The sequence below is a fragment of the Daphnia pulicaria genome, chromosome 2, assembly GCF_021234035.1.
Source record: "Daphnia pulicaria isolate SC F1-1A chromosome 2, SC_F0-13Bv2, whole genome shotgun sequence".
Classification (NCBI taxonomy): domain Eukaryota; kingdom Metazoa; phylum Arthropoda; class Branchiopoda; order Diplostraca; family Daphniidae; genus Daphnia; species Daphnia pulicaria.
The window spans coordinates 7,761,929-7,777,667 of NC_060914.1; the positions used below are offsets into that span (position 1 = coordinate 7,761,929).

Sequence of the window (15,739 nt, forward strand, 5' to 3'; positions counted from 1 at the left end):
CCCCACGTAACTGTCTTCTCGTTTCCTGGTCTCTTCGGTGGGGGGGTTGCTTGAATCTTCAAACTTTCTACCGCACCTTGCAATTCTTTAATTACTTTCCACAATTCCGTATCAGCCGTGGTTGGAACAGGTTTCGGAATGGTCCGAATGAAATCAATTGGGACATCCGCCGCTCTGGTCGCCGCCACCCCAAGCACCGCGTCTGGCCAGTTTCATCTGTTGGCCAAGAGCTTGGCATCAGTAAACCGTTTTGCCGCCTCCAAAAATTCTTCGCATGTTTTGGGTTGTAACGGGTACAATTTTTCTACCAACGAGGGCCGTAATCCTCCAAACAGATAGTCTACCTTGGTGGCCTCCGCCATTGTTGGATCCACCACCCTACAAAGATCAATAACATCGTAATAGTAATTAGTTGTCGCTTCTTCGATACCTTGAACCCGGTTGCGCAAGCGTGTTTCTTGGAACAGCCTGTAGTTTTGTTGCTGAAATTCTTTCAAAAAAAGTGTTCTGACTCCGGTTACTGCCGGAAGGTCCGGTGCGTTGAGGCCAACCCCCGGTCGAACGGGTAAATCGCGCCATTCTGTTGGAAGTGTGGAGCAGAGGTACCATTTTCTTGCTGCCCCATCCAGGTACATGCTGAAATTGGCTCGAAGTTCCGTGTTGCCCCATTGGTTGTATGCCCCCGTGGATTCGTACCGTTCCAGCCAGTCGGAAGCGTCATCTTCCGACGATGCCTTAAAAACCTTAGGGCTCAAAAATTTAATCTGAGGAGGCATTATGTCCGTATCCGAATCACTGTCGATATCGGCCAAAAACTGTTCTTCTTCTTCGCTTTCGTTGCTACTGTCGTGTGCCGCCTCAATAATCTCGTCCACGTCAGATTCTTCAAGATCTGACGCAGTACTCTCTAACTTCTTTTCCGCCTGGAGCACCTGCTGCCTACTTCCCACTACGTCCTCTTTCGGGCGCGTAGATGGAGGCACAGGATGTAAGCGTCTGCTCGGATCCCTTGGACAACTAGGCCAACGTGGATTCGATTGCTTTCTCATTTACCTCCGGCAAAACCAAAAAAAAACAACACAAAACATTTAATTGCTTGCTGCATTAAAATATCTTAACATCTTGTCACAAAAATCAAACCTCACTCTGAGAGAAAGCTAATAGAAACCCAATAAGCCTATCCACTGTCAGCCGAAAACGTGGCTCCGTATCCAACAATTTAAGATTTGGCACAACCCGTTGGTTAAACCGCTTGTGGTAGAGCCCATAAACGATATTCGCCTCTGACAATGAATAATACTATAAGATAAACGTCCTTGCCTTGTCTCCTTTGTAATGCTGCTTCTCCACCATTTGTTACACTGGGGTTGAGGTGTAACACGAGTGTATTAGGACGTCCACACTTTAGGACGTCAAGTAAGAGAGAGAGAATACAAGAGACAATACACGCCTATTTATGGTAGGTGAAGAGCAAGGTTGAATCATCGAGTGCTTTCGCCCTTGCTGCTTCTACGAATAATCAAGATAACCCTTATGACTTATTACTGAGCAAGGGCGGTTGTACGAGTACATCCGCCCTTGCTTTGTTTCTACGAAAGAGAAGATGCACTTATCCGTTTACTACAAAGCAAGGTCGAACGTTTGAGTACATTCGCCCTTGCTTGTTTCCCCGAAGCGCTAGAGAAGGTGTAAACGTCCTATGTTGCTAACGCGACATTCAGACAAAGCAAGGTCAAATGTACTCGTACATTCGCCCTTGCTTGTTTCTAAGAACGAGATGAGTGTGGGGTGTGTCTCACGCGTATGTCACGTGATCTCTACGTGACAATATCGATTGATATTTTTTAAAAATTAGATTTCTTTTCTCTGATATTTCACGAAACGAAATGCCGATAATTGATGCCTATTTAGTCATCGTGTGGCTTTCAGGTCAAGTCAGCTATATCCTTATTATATATTTGGGGACATAAACATGTTATGGTGATTTTGGCGAAATAAATTTTTTGCCATCTTTATGAAATTGACGTTTCCATAGTGTAGTGGTTATCACGTCGGCTTTACACGCTGAAGGTCCTCAGTTCGATCCTGGGTGGAAACAATTTGACAACTTTAATCCGAGTATGGAATTTCATTTCCTTTTGTACTTTCTCGATAATAGCCAATATCTGGACTTGTGTACTGCTATGTAAAATGTGTAATGGAAGAAGAGCGGTAGGAATCTTACACGCTAACTAGCTAGTCTGTACACTTAAAAGGGTGCCACTACCAAGTTGTATTTGTTTTGCTATCCGTCTGGTGTCATCCCAACGAAAAGCAGTCAAAACTGGCGCTTTTTTAACGCAAGAATAACCGCTGAAGTTTTGACTTGATTACTGCAAAATGGTAATGTTACATCACTAGAGATAATTTTACAACTATGCAGTCTATCATCCTAGCACTCATTACATACAAAGTAAAAAGATAAAATATAGGAATATCACTTATGTGTATCTTAGCAGTAAATCCTCATAACCACCGATGTAGTTATCACCATAGTGCGAGCGATAATCCAAGTGCATTTTACCATGACATATTAGATAGTATTGGATTACAACGTCGATTTGTATGAGCCTGGCTAGCTCAGTCGGAACAGCATGAGACTCTTAAGTATTAATTGCAATTGTACACACGACCGGGGTTTTACATTTTTCGCTGAGATAATCGTACCTGGCAGGTTCTTTCTATATTGTGCGCAAATCTGCTACTGATACAGTGATAATTCTATGGTGTGATTATTGTTTTGTCACTATATATTTGATGTAAATCTTTAAATAAATGATACAAAAGTTTCCATATAAACAGGTAAGCATGCAGAAAACCGCAAGTTATTTCATTTTAAAACATCTCAATGATGATCATCCGTTTTATAAGGGGGCACCCAGGGTTGAACTGGGGACATTTCGATCTGCAGTCGAATGCTCTACCACTGAGCTATACCCCCATAAATGTTTGTATGAGTTTACCTTCGACATTCTGGATTATAAGGTATTAATTTTGCGAAAAAAACCTTATCTTTTAATTTTTGTTTCACACAGGATGCGCAAACAAAGAATCATTTGGTTAATAATTGAGTTTCTATTGAACAGGAGGCCACGTCAGATATTTCAGTTATTTGAGTGAAGAAACTGTGTGTTATTAAATAATACTTCTTGAACAGCTTTAACGCAGATCAGTTTCCATAAGCTGATGAGAATTTCTTTCAAACTTTCAAAAGTCAGGCTGATACGTAGAAATATTTTTAGTGAGCTGATTTTCAAATTCAATAAACACAACAATGAAACAATTTAACTGAATAAACCCAATAATAGTTCATTCCCTGTATTAGAATCAACTTAATAGGGGGCATCCGGGGTTGAACCGGGGACATTTCGATCTGCAGTCGAATGCTCTTCCACTGAGCTATACCCCCATAAATGTTTGTATGAGTTTACCTTCGACATTCTGGATTATAAGGTATTAATTTTGCAAAAAAAACCTTATCTTTTAATTTTTGTTTCACACAGGATGCGCATACAAAGAATCATTTGGTTAATAATTGAGTTTCTATTGAACAGGAGGCCACGTCAGATATTTCAGTTATTGAAGTGAAGAAACTGTGTGTTATTAAATAATACTTCTTGAACAGCTTTAACGCAGATCAGTTTCCATAAGCTGATGAGAATTTCTTTCAAACTTTCAAAAGTCAGGCTGATACGTAGAAATATTTTTAGTGAGCTGATTTTCAAATTCAATAAACACAACAATGAAACAATTTAACTGAATAAACCCAATAATAGTTCATTCCCTGTATTAGATTCAACTTAATAGGGGGCATCCGGGGTTGAACCAGGGACATTTCGATCTGCAGTCGAATGCTCTTCCACTGAGCTATACCCCCGATATTTTTACATTTTACCGCGTATTTGTATTATTCCTCCATTTTAATTAAGAGTTTCTGACTCTGAAATATCGATTGATATTTTTTAAAAATTAGATTTCTTTTCTCTGATTTTTCACAAAACGAAATGTCGATAATTGATGCCTATTTAGTCATCGTGTGGCTTTCAGGTCAAGTCAGCTATATCCTTATTATATATTTGCGGGACATAAACATGTTATGGTGATTTTGGCGAAATAAATTTTTTGCCATCTTTATGAAATTCACGTTTCCATAGTGTAGTGGTTATCACGTCGGCTTTACACGCTGAAGGTCCTCAGTTCGATCCTGGGTGGAAACAATTTTACAACTTTAATCCGAGTATGGAATTTCATTTCCTTTTGTACTTTCTCGATAATAGCCAATATCTGGACTTGTGTACTGCTATGTAAAATGTGTAATGGAAGAAGAGCGGTAGGAATCTTACACGCTAACTAGCTAGTCTGTACACTTAAGAGGGTGCCACTACCAAGTTGTATTTGTTTGGCTATCCGTCTGGTGTCATCCCAACGAAAAGCAGTCAAAACTGGCGCTTTTTTAACGCAACAATAACCGCTGAAGTTTTGACTTGATTACTGCAAAATGGTAATGTTACATCACTAGAGATAATTTTACAACTATGCAGTCTATTATCCTAGCACTCATTACATACAAAGTAAAAAGATGAAATATAGGAATATCACTTATGTGTATCTTAGCAGTAAATCCTCATAACCACCGATGTAGTTATCACCATAGTGCGAGCGATAATCCAAGTGCATTTTACCATGACATATTAGATAGTATTGGATTACAACGTTGATTTGTATGAGCCTGGCTAGCTCAGTCGGAACAGCATGAGACTCTTAAGTATTAATTGCAATTGTACACACGACCGGGGTTTTACATTTTTCGCTGAGATAATCGTACCTGGCAGGTTCTTTCTATATTGTGCGCAAATCTGCTACTGATACAGTGATAATTCTATGGTGTGATTATTGTTTTGTCACTATATATTTGATGTAAATCTTTAAATAAATGATACAAAAGTTTCCATATAAACAGGTAAGCATGCAGAAAACCGCAAGTTATTTCATTTTAAAACATCTCAATGATGAACATCCGTTTAATAAGGGGGCACCCAGGGTTGAACTGGGGACATTTCGATCTGCAGTCGAATGCTCTACCACTGAGCTATACCCCCATAAATGTTTGTATGAGTTTACCTTCAACATTCTGGATTATAAGGTATTAATTTTGCGAAAAAAACCTTATCTTTTAATTTTTGTTTCACACAGGATGCGCAAACAAAGAATCATTTGGTTAATAATTGAGTTTCTATTGAACAGGAGGCCACGTCAGATATTTCAGTTATTTGAGTGAAGAAACTGTGTGTTATTAAATAATACTTCTTGAACAGCTTTAACGCAGATCAGTTTCCATAAGCTGATGAGAATTTCTTTCAAACTTTCAAAAGTCAGGCTGATACGTAGAAATATTTTTAGTGAGCTGATTTTCAAATTCAATAAACACAACAATGAAACAATTTAACTGAATAAACCCAATAATAGTTCATTCCCTGTATTAGATTCAACTTAATAGGGGGCATCCGGGGTTGAACCGGGGACATTTCGATCTGCAGTCGAGCTATACCCCCGATACTTTTACATTTTACCGCGTAGTTTTATTATTCCTCCATTTTAATTAAGAGTTTCTGACTCTGAAATATCGATTGATATTTTTTAAAAATTAGATTTCTTTTCTCTGATATTTCACAAAACGAAATGTCGATAATTGATGCCTATTTAGTCATCGTGTGGCTTTCAGGTCAAGTCAGCTATATCCTTATTATATATTTGGGGGACATAAACATGTTTTGGTGATTTTGGCGAAATAAATTTTTTGCCATCTTTATGAAATTGACGTTTCCATAGTGTAGTGGTTATCACGTCGGCTTTACACGCTGAAGGTCCTCAGTTCGATCCTGGGTGGAAACAATTTTACAACTTTAATCCGAGTATGGAATTTCATTTCCTTTTGTAATTTCTCGATAATAGCCAATATCTGGACTTGTGTACTGCTATGTAAAATGTGTAATGGAAGAAGAGCGGTAGGAATCTTACACGCTAACTAGCTGGTCTGTACACTTAAAAGGGTTCCACTACCAAGTTGTATTTGTTTGGCTATCCGTCTGGTGTCATCCCAACGAAAAGCAGTCAAAACTGACGCTTTTTTAACGCAACAATAACCGCTGAAGTTTTGACTTGATTACTGCAAAATGGTAATGTTACATCACTAGAGATAATTTTACAACTATGCAGTCTATTATCCTAGCACTCATTACATACAAAGTAAAAAGATAAAATATAGGAATATCACTTATGTGTATCTTAGCAGTAAATCCTCATAACCACCGATGTAGTTATCACCATAGTGCGAGCGATAATCCAAGTGCATTTTACCATGACATATTAGATAGTATTGGATTACAACGTTGATTTGTATGAGCCTGGCTAGCTCAGTCGGAACAGCATGAGACTCTTAAGTATTAATTGCAATTGTACACACGACCGGGGTTTTACATTTTTCGCTGAGATAATCGTACCTGGCAGGTTCTTTCTATATTGTGCGCAAATCTGCTACTGATACAGTGATAATTCTATGGCGTGATTATTGTTTTGTCACTATATATTTGATGTAAATCTTTAAATAAATGATACAAAAGTTTCCATATAAACAGGTAAGCATGCAGAAAACGGCAAGTTATTTCATTTTAAAACATCTCAATGATGAACATCCGTTTTATAAGGGGGCACCCAGGTTTGAACTGGGGACATTTCGATCTGCAGTCGAATGCTCTACCACTGAGCTATACCCCCATAAATGTTTGTATGAGTTTACCTTCAACATTCTGGATTATAAGGTATTAATTTTGCGAAAAAAACCTTATCTTTTAATTTTTGTTTCACACAGGATGCGCAAACAAAGAATCATTTGGTTAATAATTGAGTTTCTATTGAACAGGAGGCCACGTCAGATATTTCAGTTATTTGAGTGAAGAAACTGTGTGTTATTAAATAATACTTCTTGAACAGCTTTAACGCAGATCAGTTTCCATAAGCTGATGAGAATTTCTTTCAAACTTTCAAAAGTCAGGCTGATACGTAGAAATATTTTTAGTGAGCTGATTCTCAAATTCAATAAACACAACAATGAAACAATTTAACTGAATAAACCCAATAATAGTTCATTCCCTGTATTAGATTCAACTTAATAGGGGGCATCCGGGGTTGAACCGGGGACATTTCGATCTGCAGTCGAATGCTCTTCCACTGAGCTATACCCCCGATATTTTTACATTTTACCGCGTATTTGTATTATTCCTCCATTTTAATTAAGAGTTTCTGACTCTGAAATATCGATTGATATTTTTTAAAAATTAGATTTCTTTTCTCTGATATTTCACGAAACGAAATGTCGATAATTGATGCCTATTTAGTCATCGTGTGGCTTTCAGGTCAAGTCAGCTATATCCTTATTATATATTTGGGGGACATAAACATGTTATGGTGATTTTGGCGAAATAAATTTTTTGCCATCTTTATGAAATTGACGTTTCCATAGTGTAGTGGTTATCACGTCGGCTTTACACGCTGAAGGTCCTCAGTTCGATCCTGGATGGAAACAATTTAACAACTTTAATCCGAGTATGGAATTTCATTTCCTTTTGTACTTTCTCGATAATAGCCAATATCTGGACTTGTGTACTGCTATGTAAAATGTGTAATGGAAGAAGAGCGGTAGGAATCTTACACGCTAACTAGCTGGTCTGTACACTTAAAAGGGTTCCACTACCAAGTTGTATTTGTTTGGCTATCCGTCTGGTGTCATCCCAACGAAAAGCAGTCAAAACTGGCGCTTTTTTAACGCAATAATAACTGCTGAAGTTTTGACTTGATTCCTGCAAAATGGTAATGTTACATCACTAGAGATAATTTTACAACTATGCAGTGTATTATCCTAGCACTCATTACATACAAAGTAAAAAGATAAAATATAGGAATATCACTTATGTGTATCTTAGCAGTAAATCCTCATAACCACCGATGTAGTTATCACCATAGTGCGAGCGATAATCCAAGCGCATTTTACCATGACATATTAGATAGTATTGGATTACAACGTTGATTTGTATGAGCCTGGCTAGCTCAGTCGGAACAGCATGAGACTCTTAAGTATTATTTGCAATTGTACACACGACCGGGGTTTTACATTTTTCGCTGAGATAATCGTACCTGGCAGGTTCTTTCTATATTGTGCGCAAATCTGCTACTGATACAGTGATAATTCTATGGTGTGATTATTGTTTTGTCACTATACATTTGATGTAAATCTTTAAATAAATGATACAAAAGTTTCCATATAAACAGGTAAGCATGCAGAAAACCGCAAGTTATTTAATTTTAATACATCTCAATGATGAACATCCGTTTTATAAGGGGGCACCCAGGGTTGAACTGGGGACATTTCGATCTGCAGTCGAATGCTCTACCACTGAGCTATACCCCCATAAATGTTTGTATGAGTTTACCTTAAACATTCTGGATTATAAGGTATTAATTTTGCGAAAAAAACCTTATCTTTTAATTTTTGTTTCACACAGGATGCGCAAACAAAGAATCATTTGGTTAATAATTGAGTTTCTATTGAACAGGAGGCCACGTCAGATATTTCAGTTATTTGAGTGAAGAAACTGTGTGTTATTAAATAATACTTCTTGAACAGCTTTAACGCAGATCAGTTTCCATAAGCTGATGAGAATTTCTTTCAAACTTTCAAAAGTCAGGCTGATACGTAGAAATATTTTTAGTGAGCTGATTTTCAAATTCAATAAACACAACAATGAAACAATTTAACTGAATAAACCCAATAATAGTTCATTCCCTGTATTAGATTCAACTTAATAGGTGGCATCCGGGGTTGAACCGGGGACATTTCGATCTGCAGTCGAATGCTCTTCCACTGAGCTATACCCCCGATATTTTTACATTTTACCGCGTATTTGTATTATTCCTCCATTTTAATTAAGAGTTTCTGACTCTGAAATATCGATTGATATTTTTTAAAAATTAGATTTCTTTTCTCTGATATTTCACGAAACGAAATGTCGATAATTGATGCCTATTTAGTCATCGTGTGGCTTTCAGGTCAAGTCAGCTATATCCTTATTATATATTTGGGGGACATAAACATGTTATGGTGATTTTGGCGAAATAAATTTTTTGCCATCTTTATGAAATTGACGTTTCCATAGTGTAGTGGTTATCACGTCGGCTTTACACGCTGAAGGTCCTCAGTTCGATCCTGGGTGGAAACAATTTTACAACTTTAATCCGAGTATGGAATTTCATTTCCTTTTGTACTTTCTCGATAATAGCCAATATCTGGACTTGTGTACTGCTATGTAAAATGTGTAATGGAAGAAGAGCGGTAGGAATCTTACACGCTAACTAGCTGGTCTGTACACTTAAAAGGGTTCCACTACCAAGTTGTATTTGTTTGGCTATCCGTCTGGTGTCATCCCAACGAAAAGCAGTCAAAACTGGCGCTTTTTTAACGCAACAATAACCGCTGAAGTTTTGACTTGATTCCTGCAAAATGGTAATGTTACATCACTAGAGATAATTTTACAACTATGCAGTCTATTATCCTAGCACTCATTACATACAAAGTAAAAAGATAAAATATAGGAATATCACTTATGTGTATCTTAGCAGTAAATCTTCATAACCACCGATGTAGTTATCACCATAGTGCGAGCGATAATCCAAGTGCATTTTACCATGACATATTAGATAGTATTGGATTACAACGTTGATTTGTATGAGCCTGGCTAGCTCAGTCGGAACAGCATGAGACTCTTAAGTATTAATTGCAATTGTACACACGACCGGGGTTTTACATTTTTCGCTGAGATAATCGTACCTGGCAGGTTCTTTCTATATTGTGCGCAAATCTGCTACTGATACAGTGATAATTCTATTGTGTGATTATTGTTTTGTCACTATATATTTGATGTAAATCTTTAAATAAATGATACAAAAGTTTCCAAATAAACAGATAAGCATGCAGAAAACCGCAAGTTATTTCATTTTAATACATCTCAATGATGAACATCCGTTGTATAAGGGGGCACCCAGGGTTGAACTGGGGACATTTCGATCTGCAGTCGAATGCTCTACCACTGAGCTATACCCCCATAAATGTTTGTATGAGTTTACCTTAAACATTCTGGATTATAAGGTATTAATTTTGCGAAAAAAACCTTATCTTTTAATTTTTGTTTCACACAGGATGCGCAAACAAAGAATCATTTGGTTAATAATTGAGTTTCTATTGAACAGGAGGCCACGTCAGATATTTCAGTTATTTGAGTGAAGAAACTGTGTGTTATTAAATAATACTTCTTGAACAGCTTTAACGCAGATCAGTTTCCATAAGCTGATGAGAATTTCTTTCAAACTTTCAAAAGTCAGGCTGATACGTAGAAATATTTTTAGTGAGCTGATTTTCAAATTCAATAAACACAACAATGAAACAATTTAACTGAATAAACCCAATAATAGTTCATTCCCTGTATTAGATTCAACTTAATAGGGAGCATCCGGGGTTGAACCGGGAACATTTCGATCTGCAGTCGAATGCTCTTCCACTGAGCTATACCACCGATATTTTTACATTTTACCGCGTATTTGTATTATTCCCCTATTTTAATTAAGAGTAACTGACTCTGAAATATCGATTTATCCCTGAGGTATATTTATATACGAAGGTCCTTAACAATATAGGGTGTGGGGTATAGGGGGTAGTGTAGTAGTAGATAGTAGTGAAATTCAGAGGGTTTAATGTCCATTTAGTTATCCTTTATACGTTTCTTCCCTGAATGACCAATCGTCACCAAATTTTGTACGTAATTCTGTCAAAATTTGATACATGTCGTAACGGGGTTTCATTTGTTTTCATTACTGTTTTAAAAATTTAATTTGCGTACTTGTTACCTAGCTGGTTGCCGAATCATAGGCAGTGAATTCGCTTTTGTTTGCTTAACCTTCCAACTGCCAGTGCAGTGAGTGCTCAGCAGTGTTATCAAAAAGAAAACAAGTTTGAATCTTCCCTACCAAGACAAGTTTTGATGATATGATATTGATATTTTGATGATATTTGATTTTATTTTTATTGTTCTTGTTCGATTTCGTCTTTATTGTTCTTATTATTGCCTCTTTTTGTTAACTGTTTTTAATAAATGATGATCTTGATTTTAATAAATTTTTTGATAAAGTAAAATTTCTATTCCCCTTGTTTTTAACAGTTAGTCATCAACCAAGAAGTTGAGGAACATTTTAAAAATGTTTGAACATACTCATTTTGAAGCTCTGGGCCATCTCTCTCTTCTTCCCTTGTCCTCTCCACAGTCATCAAGATCTTTTAGCGGTCGTGAAGAGTTACCACCGATCTTCCACTTCCATTTACCTCCGAAAGTTTTTTAACAAGCAATCCACCACTCAACCGCACCAAATCCATGGACCCCACTTTTTTTTCCCATTCCCCTATGGGACCAAGAAATCTGAAATATTTCAGGCATATCCAGTTTTTTAGTTCGGATTCACCTGTTTTTGCAGAATTTAAATATTCCCTGCTGTTCGGGAGATATTTAATGTTAAAGTTTGAGTTTTTTCAAATTTTAACAATTTTAGGGGGTCTTTGGCATCGCTTTTTGGTTAAATGCTAACCTTTAAAAAAAAACAAATTCAACCAAAAGTTTGCTTGGCCATCCCTTAATACCAATCCAAAAGGAATTTACATTCGAATTAGATTGACCGAGTTATTCCCAATATAGTAAAGTGTAATTTTGACCAGTTTCCCACCAAGCCTAGTTGCCATTTTTTATTACTCTCCCTCGCGTTCCTAGCGTCCATAGCGGAATGGGAAAAAAAGTGGGGTCCATGGATTTGGTGCGGTTGAGTGTTGGATTGCTTGTTAAGTGTAATTTTTCAAAAGTTACAAATTTAAATTTCCTAAATGGCTTGATCGAGATTCGAACTCAGAACCATACCAGTGGCAACCAGGGTTGCTAACCATTAGACCAACATTGACATAAGATTTAAGGGAAAGCGTGGTCAGGTTGGTGTGTACACCAAACAATGTAACGAAAGACGAAGTAAAGCTATGGTAATATCGCTAGCGACGCTACCATCGGTATCGATTTTGGAACCGGTCGTAAAACACTTAGGTTATATGCCTGAATTAAGATTTTTTCAGCGGTGGTTTAATCTAACTGCTATAAGAGCACATCCATTTCTTTATAGTTAATATGTAACTAATAATTTTTCCAATTCCATGTTACTATAGTAATAAATGTTGCTAAAACTTAATCTAAACATGAAGTGCGACGTGGGGTGGCGGGTTGAAGCCTCCGCCACACCTAAGTCGCACCACTCATTATATTAACAGATTATTAGTCAATTAGTTATAAAGAATCAATTATGAAAGAGAATAAAGGGAAACAGAATTTTCCAAACGTTAAAGTATGTATTAATCTACCATAACCTTTATTTTCTGTCTCTTTAACGTTTAAAAAAATTACCGAAGGATATTACCGAAGGAATCTTGTATTGCAATGTGGCGTAAACTAGGTGTATTGAGAAGAGCACGCAATTGTAACTATGACAGGGCAAAATATCAATAATGAATGGCAATTATATGCTTTTCTGTTCAATTTTCGAGGATCATGGCAGGTTTAATCGACAGTGCCACAACCGAATGGCCGTCAGAAAATACCGCTGGGACGACAAAAGCCGGTTTCTACCAGTAGAAGAAAGGAAGGATAAGAAAGATTATGCCCTATCGTTTTGCAAGTACTTGTTTGATCACTGGGTATTTACACTTTTCACGAGATATTCGTAAGAATGTGGAATGTGGTTTCATTCTGTTGGCAGACCTGACAATGGTCTTTTTTTTTCAAAATGAAAGTGTTTATACTATGGAGCTGCGGAGGATTGAACTCCGGGCTTTTCGCATGCAAAGCGAACACTCTACCACTGAGTTACAACCCCTTAATATTAATTCGTTTGCTTTGAGTGACTTTTAACGATTGCGACACGTATGTAAGTAAAAAGAATAAAACTTGAAAGGAAGGTTTTGTCAAGAGTGGGGTTCGAACCCACGCCTTTCTCGAAGACCAGAATGCCAAATAACGGATTTAACAAGATTACCTATTAATCTATTATTTGATTTTGTATCTTAAGTCTGGCGCCTTAACCACTCGGCCATCTTGACATTGTTATCGCAATGACTACTTATATTGCAATGTGGCGTAAACTAGGTGTATTGAAAAGAGCACGCAATTGTAACTATGACAGGGCAAAATATCAATAATTAATGGCAATTATATGCTTTTCTGTTCAATTTTCAAGGATCATGGCAGGTTTAATCGACAGTGCCACAACCGAATGGCCGTCAGAAAATACCACTGGGACGACAAAAGCCGGTTTCTACCAGTAGAAGAAAAATGACGATAAGAAAGATTATGCCCTATCGTTTTGCAAGTACTTGTTTGATCACTGGGTATTTACACTTTTCACGAGATATTCGTAAGAATGTGGAATGTGGTTTCATTCTGTTGGCAGACCTGACAATGGTCTTTTTTTTTCAAAATGAAAGTGTTTGTACTATGGAGTTGCGGAGGATTGAACTCCGGGCTTTTCGCATGCAAAGCGAACACTCTACCACTGAGTTACAAACCCTTAATATTAATTCGTTTGCTTTGAGTGACTTTTAACGATTGCGACACGTATGTAAGTAAAAAGAATAAAACTTGAAAGGAAGGTTCTGTCAAGAGTGGGGTTCGAACCCACGCCTTTCTCGAAGACCAGAATGCCAAATAACGGATTTAACAAGATTACCTATTAATCTATTATTTGATTTTGTATCTTAAGTCTGGCGCCTTAACCACTCGGCCATCTTGACATTGTTATCGCAATGACTACTTATATTGCAATGTGGCGTAAACTAGGTGTATTGAAAAGAGCACGCAATTGTAACTATGACAGGGCAAAATATCAATAATTAATGGCAATTATATGCTTTTCTGTTCAATTTTCAAGGATCATGGCAGGTTTAATCGACAGTGCCACAACCGAATGGCCGTCAGAAAATACCACTGGGACGACAAAAGCCGGTTTCTACCAGTAGAAGAAAGGAAGGATAAGAAAGATTATGCCCTATCCTTTTGCAAGTACTTGTTTGATCACTGGGTATTTACACTTTTCACGAGATATTCGTAAGAATGTGGAATGTAGTTTCATTCTGTTGGCAGACCTGACAATGGTCTTTTTTTTCAAAATGAAAGTGATTATAGTATGGAGTTGCGGAGGATTGAACTCCGGGCTTTTCGCATGCAAAGCAAACAGTCAAACACTCTACCACTGAGTTACAACCCCTTGAAAATCGAGACTACCAGTATGTTCTCAATACTTGCTTTTTAACACTCGATTATTTGCAAAACCTTGGAGCTGCGGAGGATTGAACTCCGGTCTTCTCACATGCGAAGCGAGCACTCTACCTCTGAGTTACAACCCCTTAACAATTGTTCGTTTGCTTTGAGTGACTTTTCACGATTGCGACACGTATGTGTTTTCAATGGAGAAGAAGATTTTAAGTAAAAAGAATAAAACTTGAAAGGAAGGTTTTGTCAAGAGTGGGGATCGAACCCACGCCTTCTTCGAAGACCAGAATGCCAAGTAACGGATTTTACAAGATTACCTATTAATCTATTATTTGAATTAGAATCTTAAGTCTGACGCCTTAACAATTCGGCAATCTTGACATTGTTAACGCAATGACTACTTATATTGCAATGTGGCGTAAACTAGGTGTATTGAGAAGATCACACAATTGTAACAATGACAGGGAAAAATATCAATAATTAATGGCAATTGTATGCTTTTCTGTTCAATTTTAGAGGATCATGGCAGGTTTAATCGACAGTGCCACAACCGAATGGCCGTCAGAAAATACCGCTGGGACGACAAAAGCCGGTTTCTACCAGTAGAAGAAAGGAAGGATAAGAAAGATTATGCCCTATCGTTTTGCAAGTACTTGTTTGATCACTGGGTATTTACACTTTTCACGAGATATTCGTAAGAATGTGGAATGTGGTTTCATTCTGTTGGCAGACCTGACAATGGTCTTTTTTTTTCAAAATGAAAGTGTTTATACTATGGAGCTGCGGAGGATTGAACTCCGGGCTTTTCTCATGCAAAGCGAACACTCTACCACTGAGTTACAACCCCTTAATATTAATTCGTTTGCTTTGAGTGACTTTTAACGATTGCGACACGTATGTAAGTAAAAAGAATAAAACTTGAAAGGAAGGTTTTGTCAAGAGTGGGGTTCGAACCCACGCCTTTCTCGAAGACCAGAATGCCAAATAACGGATTTAACAAGATTACCTATTAATCTATTATTTGATTTTGTATCTTAAGTCTGGCGCCTTAACCACTCGGCCATCTTGACATTGTTATCGCAATGACTACTTATATTGCAATGTGGCGTAAACTAGGTGTATTGAAAAGAGCACGCAATTGTAACTATGACAGGGCAAAATATCAATAATTAATGGCAATTATATGCTTTTCTGTTCAATTTTCGAGGATCATGGCAGGTTTAATCGACAGTGCCACAACCGAATGGCCGTCAGAAAAAACCGCTGAGACGACAAAAGCCGGTTTCTACCAGTAGAAGAAA

At 37.4% G+C, this 15,739-nt stretch overlaps 21 non-coding genes across 21 annotated transcripts; 5 read left to right on the top strand and 16 right to left on the bottom strand.

Annotated features, from left to right (window-relative positions):
* The first annotated feature begins 2,025 nt into the window (after window positions 1-2,025).
* Trnav-uac lies at window positions 2,026-2,098 on the top strand. The gene has a single exon. It is a non-coding gene; the product is annotated as a tRNA-Val (tRNA).
* An 810-nt stretch (window positions 2,099-2,908) lies between these two features.
* On the bottom strand, window positions 2,909-2,980 carry Trnac-gca. Its single transcript has one exon. It is a non-coding gene; the product is annotated as a tRNA-Cys (tRNA).
* Window positions 2,981-3,376: 396 nt separating this feature from the next.
* Window positions 3,377-3,448, bottom strand: Trnac-gca. Its single transcript has one exon. It is a non-coding gene; the product is annotated as a tRNA-Cys (tRNA).
* A 396-nt stretch (window positions 3,449-3,844) lies between these two features.
* Window positions 3,845-3,916, bottom strand: Trnac-gca. The gene has a single exon. It is a non-coding gene; the product is annotated as a tRNA-Cys (tRNA).
* A 267-nt stretch (window positions 3,917-4,183) lies between these two features.
* On the top strand, window positions 4,184-4,256 carry Trnav-uac. Its single transcript has one exon. It is a non-coding gene; the product is annotated as a tRNA-Val (tRNA).
* An 810-nt stretch (window positions 4,257-5,066) lies between these two features.
* Window positions 5,067-5,138, bottom strand: Trnac-gca. Its single transcript has one exon. It is a non-coding gene; the product is annotated as a tRNA-Cys (tRNA).
* A 720-nt stretch (window positions 5,139-5,858) lies between these two features.
* Window positions 5,859-5,931, top strand: Trnav-uac. Its single transcript has one exon. It is a non-coding gene; the product is annotated as a tRNA-Val (tRNA).
* Window positions 5,932-6,741: 810 nt separating this feature from the next.
* On the bottom strand, window positions 6,742-6,813 carry Trnac-gca. Its single transcript has one exon. It is a non-coding gene; the product is annotated as a tRNA-Cys (tRNA).
* A 396-nt stretch (window positions 6,814-7,209) lies between these two features.
* Trnac-gca lies at window positions 7,210-7,281 on the bottom strand. The gene has a single exon. It is a non-coding gene; the product is annotated as a tRNA-Cys (tRNA).
* Window positions 7,282-7,548: 267 nt separating this feature from the next.
* Trnav-uac lies at window positions 7,549-7,621 on the top strand. The gene has a single exon. It is a non-coding gene; the product is annotated as a tRNA-Val (tRNA).
* An 810-nt stretch (window positions 7,622-8,431) lies between these two features.
* On the bottom strand, window positions 8,432-8,503 carry Trnac-gca. The gene has a single exon. It is a non-coding gene; the product is annotated as a tRNA-Cys (tRNA).
* A 396-nt stretch (window positions 8,504-8,899) lies between these two features.
* Window positions 8,900-8,971, bottom strand: Trnac-gca. The gene has a single exon. It is a non-coding gene; the product is annotated as a tRNA-Cys (tRNA).
* A 267-nt stretch (window positions 8,972-9,238) lies between these two features.
* On the top strand, window positions 9,239-9,311 carry Trnav-uac. The gene has a single exon. It is a non-coding gene; the product is annotated as a tRNA-Val (tRNA).
* Window positions 9,312-10,121: 810 nt separating this feature from the next.
* On the bottom strand, window positions 10,122-10,193 carry Trnac-gca. Its single transcript has one exon. It is a non-coding gene; the product is annotated as a tRNA-Cys (tRNA).
* Window positions 10,194-12,975: 2,782 nt separating this feature from the next.
* On the bottom strand, window positions 12,976-13,047 carry Trnaa-ugc. The gene has a single exon. It is a non-coding gene; the product is annotated as a tRNA-Ala (tRNA).
* An 86-nt stretch (window positions 13,048-13,133) lies between these two features.
* Window positions 13,134-13,270, bottom strand: Trnal-uaa. Its single transcript has 2 exons — window positions 13,234-13,270; window positions 13,134-13,178 (listed from the first exon to the last, which is right to left on the bottom strand). It is a non-coding gene; the product is annotated as a tRNA-Leu (tRNA).
* A 395-nt stretch (window positions 13,271-13,665) lies between these two features.
* On the bottom strand, window positions 13,666-13,737 carry Trnaa-ugc. Its single transcript has one exon. It is a non-coding gene; the product is annotated as a tRNA-Ala (tRNA).
* An 86-nt stretch (window positions 13,738-13,823) lies between these two features.
* Window positions 13,824-13,960, bottom strand: Trnal-uaa. The gene is made up of 2 exons: window positions 13,924-13,960; window positions 13,824-13,868 (listed from the first exon to the last, which is right to left on the bottom strand). It is a non-coding gene; the product is annotated as a tRNA-Leu (tRNA).
* Window positions 13,961-14,500: 540 nt separating this feature from the next.
* Trnaa-cgc lies at window positions 14,501-14,572 on the bottom strand. Its single transcript has one exon. It is a non-coding gene; the product is annotated as a tRNA-Ala (tRNA).
* A 641-nt stretch (window positions 14,573-15,213) lies between these two features.
* On the bottom strand, window positions 15,214-15,285 carry Trnaa-ugc. The gene has a single exon. It is a non-coding gene; the product is annotated as a tRNA-Ala (tRNA).
* An 86-nt stretch (window positions 15,286-15,371) lies between these two features.
* On the bottom strand, window positions 15,372-15,508 carry Trnal-uaa. Its single transcript has 2 exons — window positions 15,472-15,508; window positions 15,372-15,416 (listed from the first exon to the last, which is right to left on the bottom strand). It is a non-coding gene; the product is annotated as a tRNA-Leu (tRNA).
* Window positions 15,509-15,739: the final 231 nt, after the last annotated feature.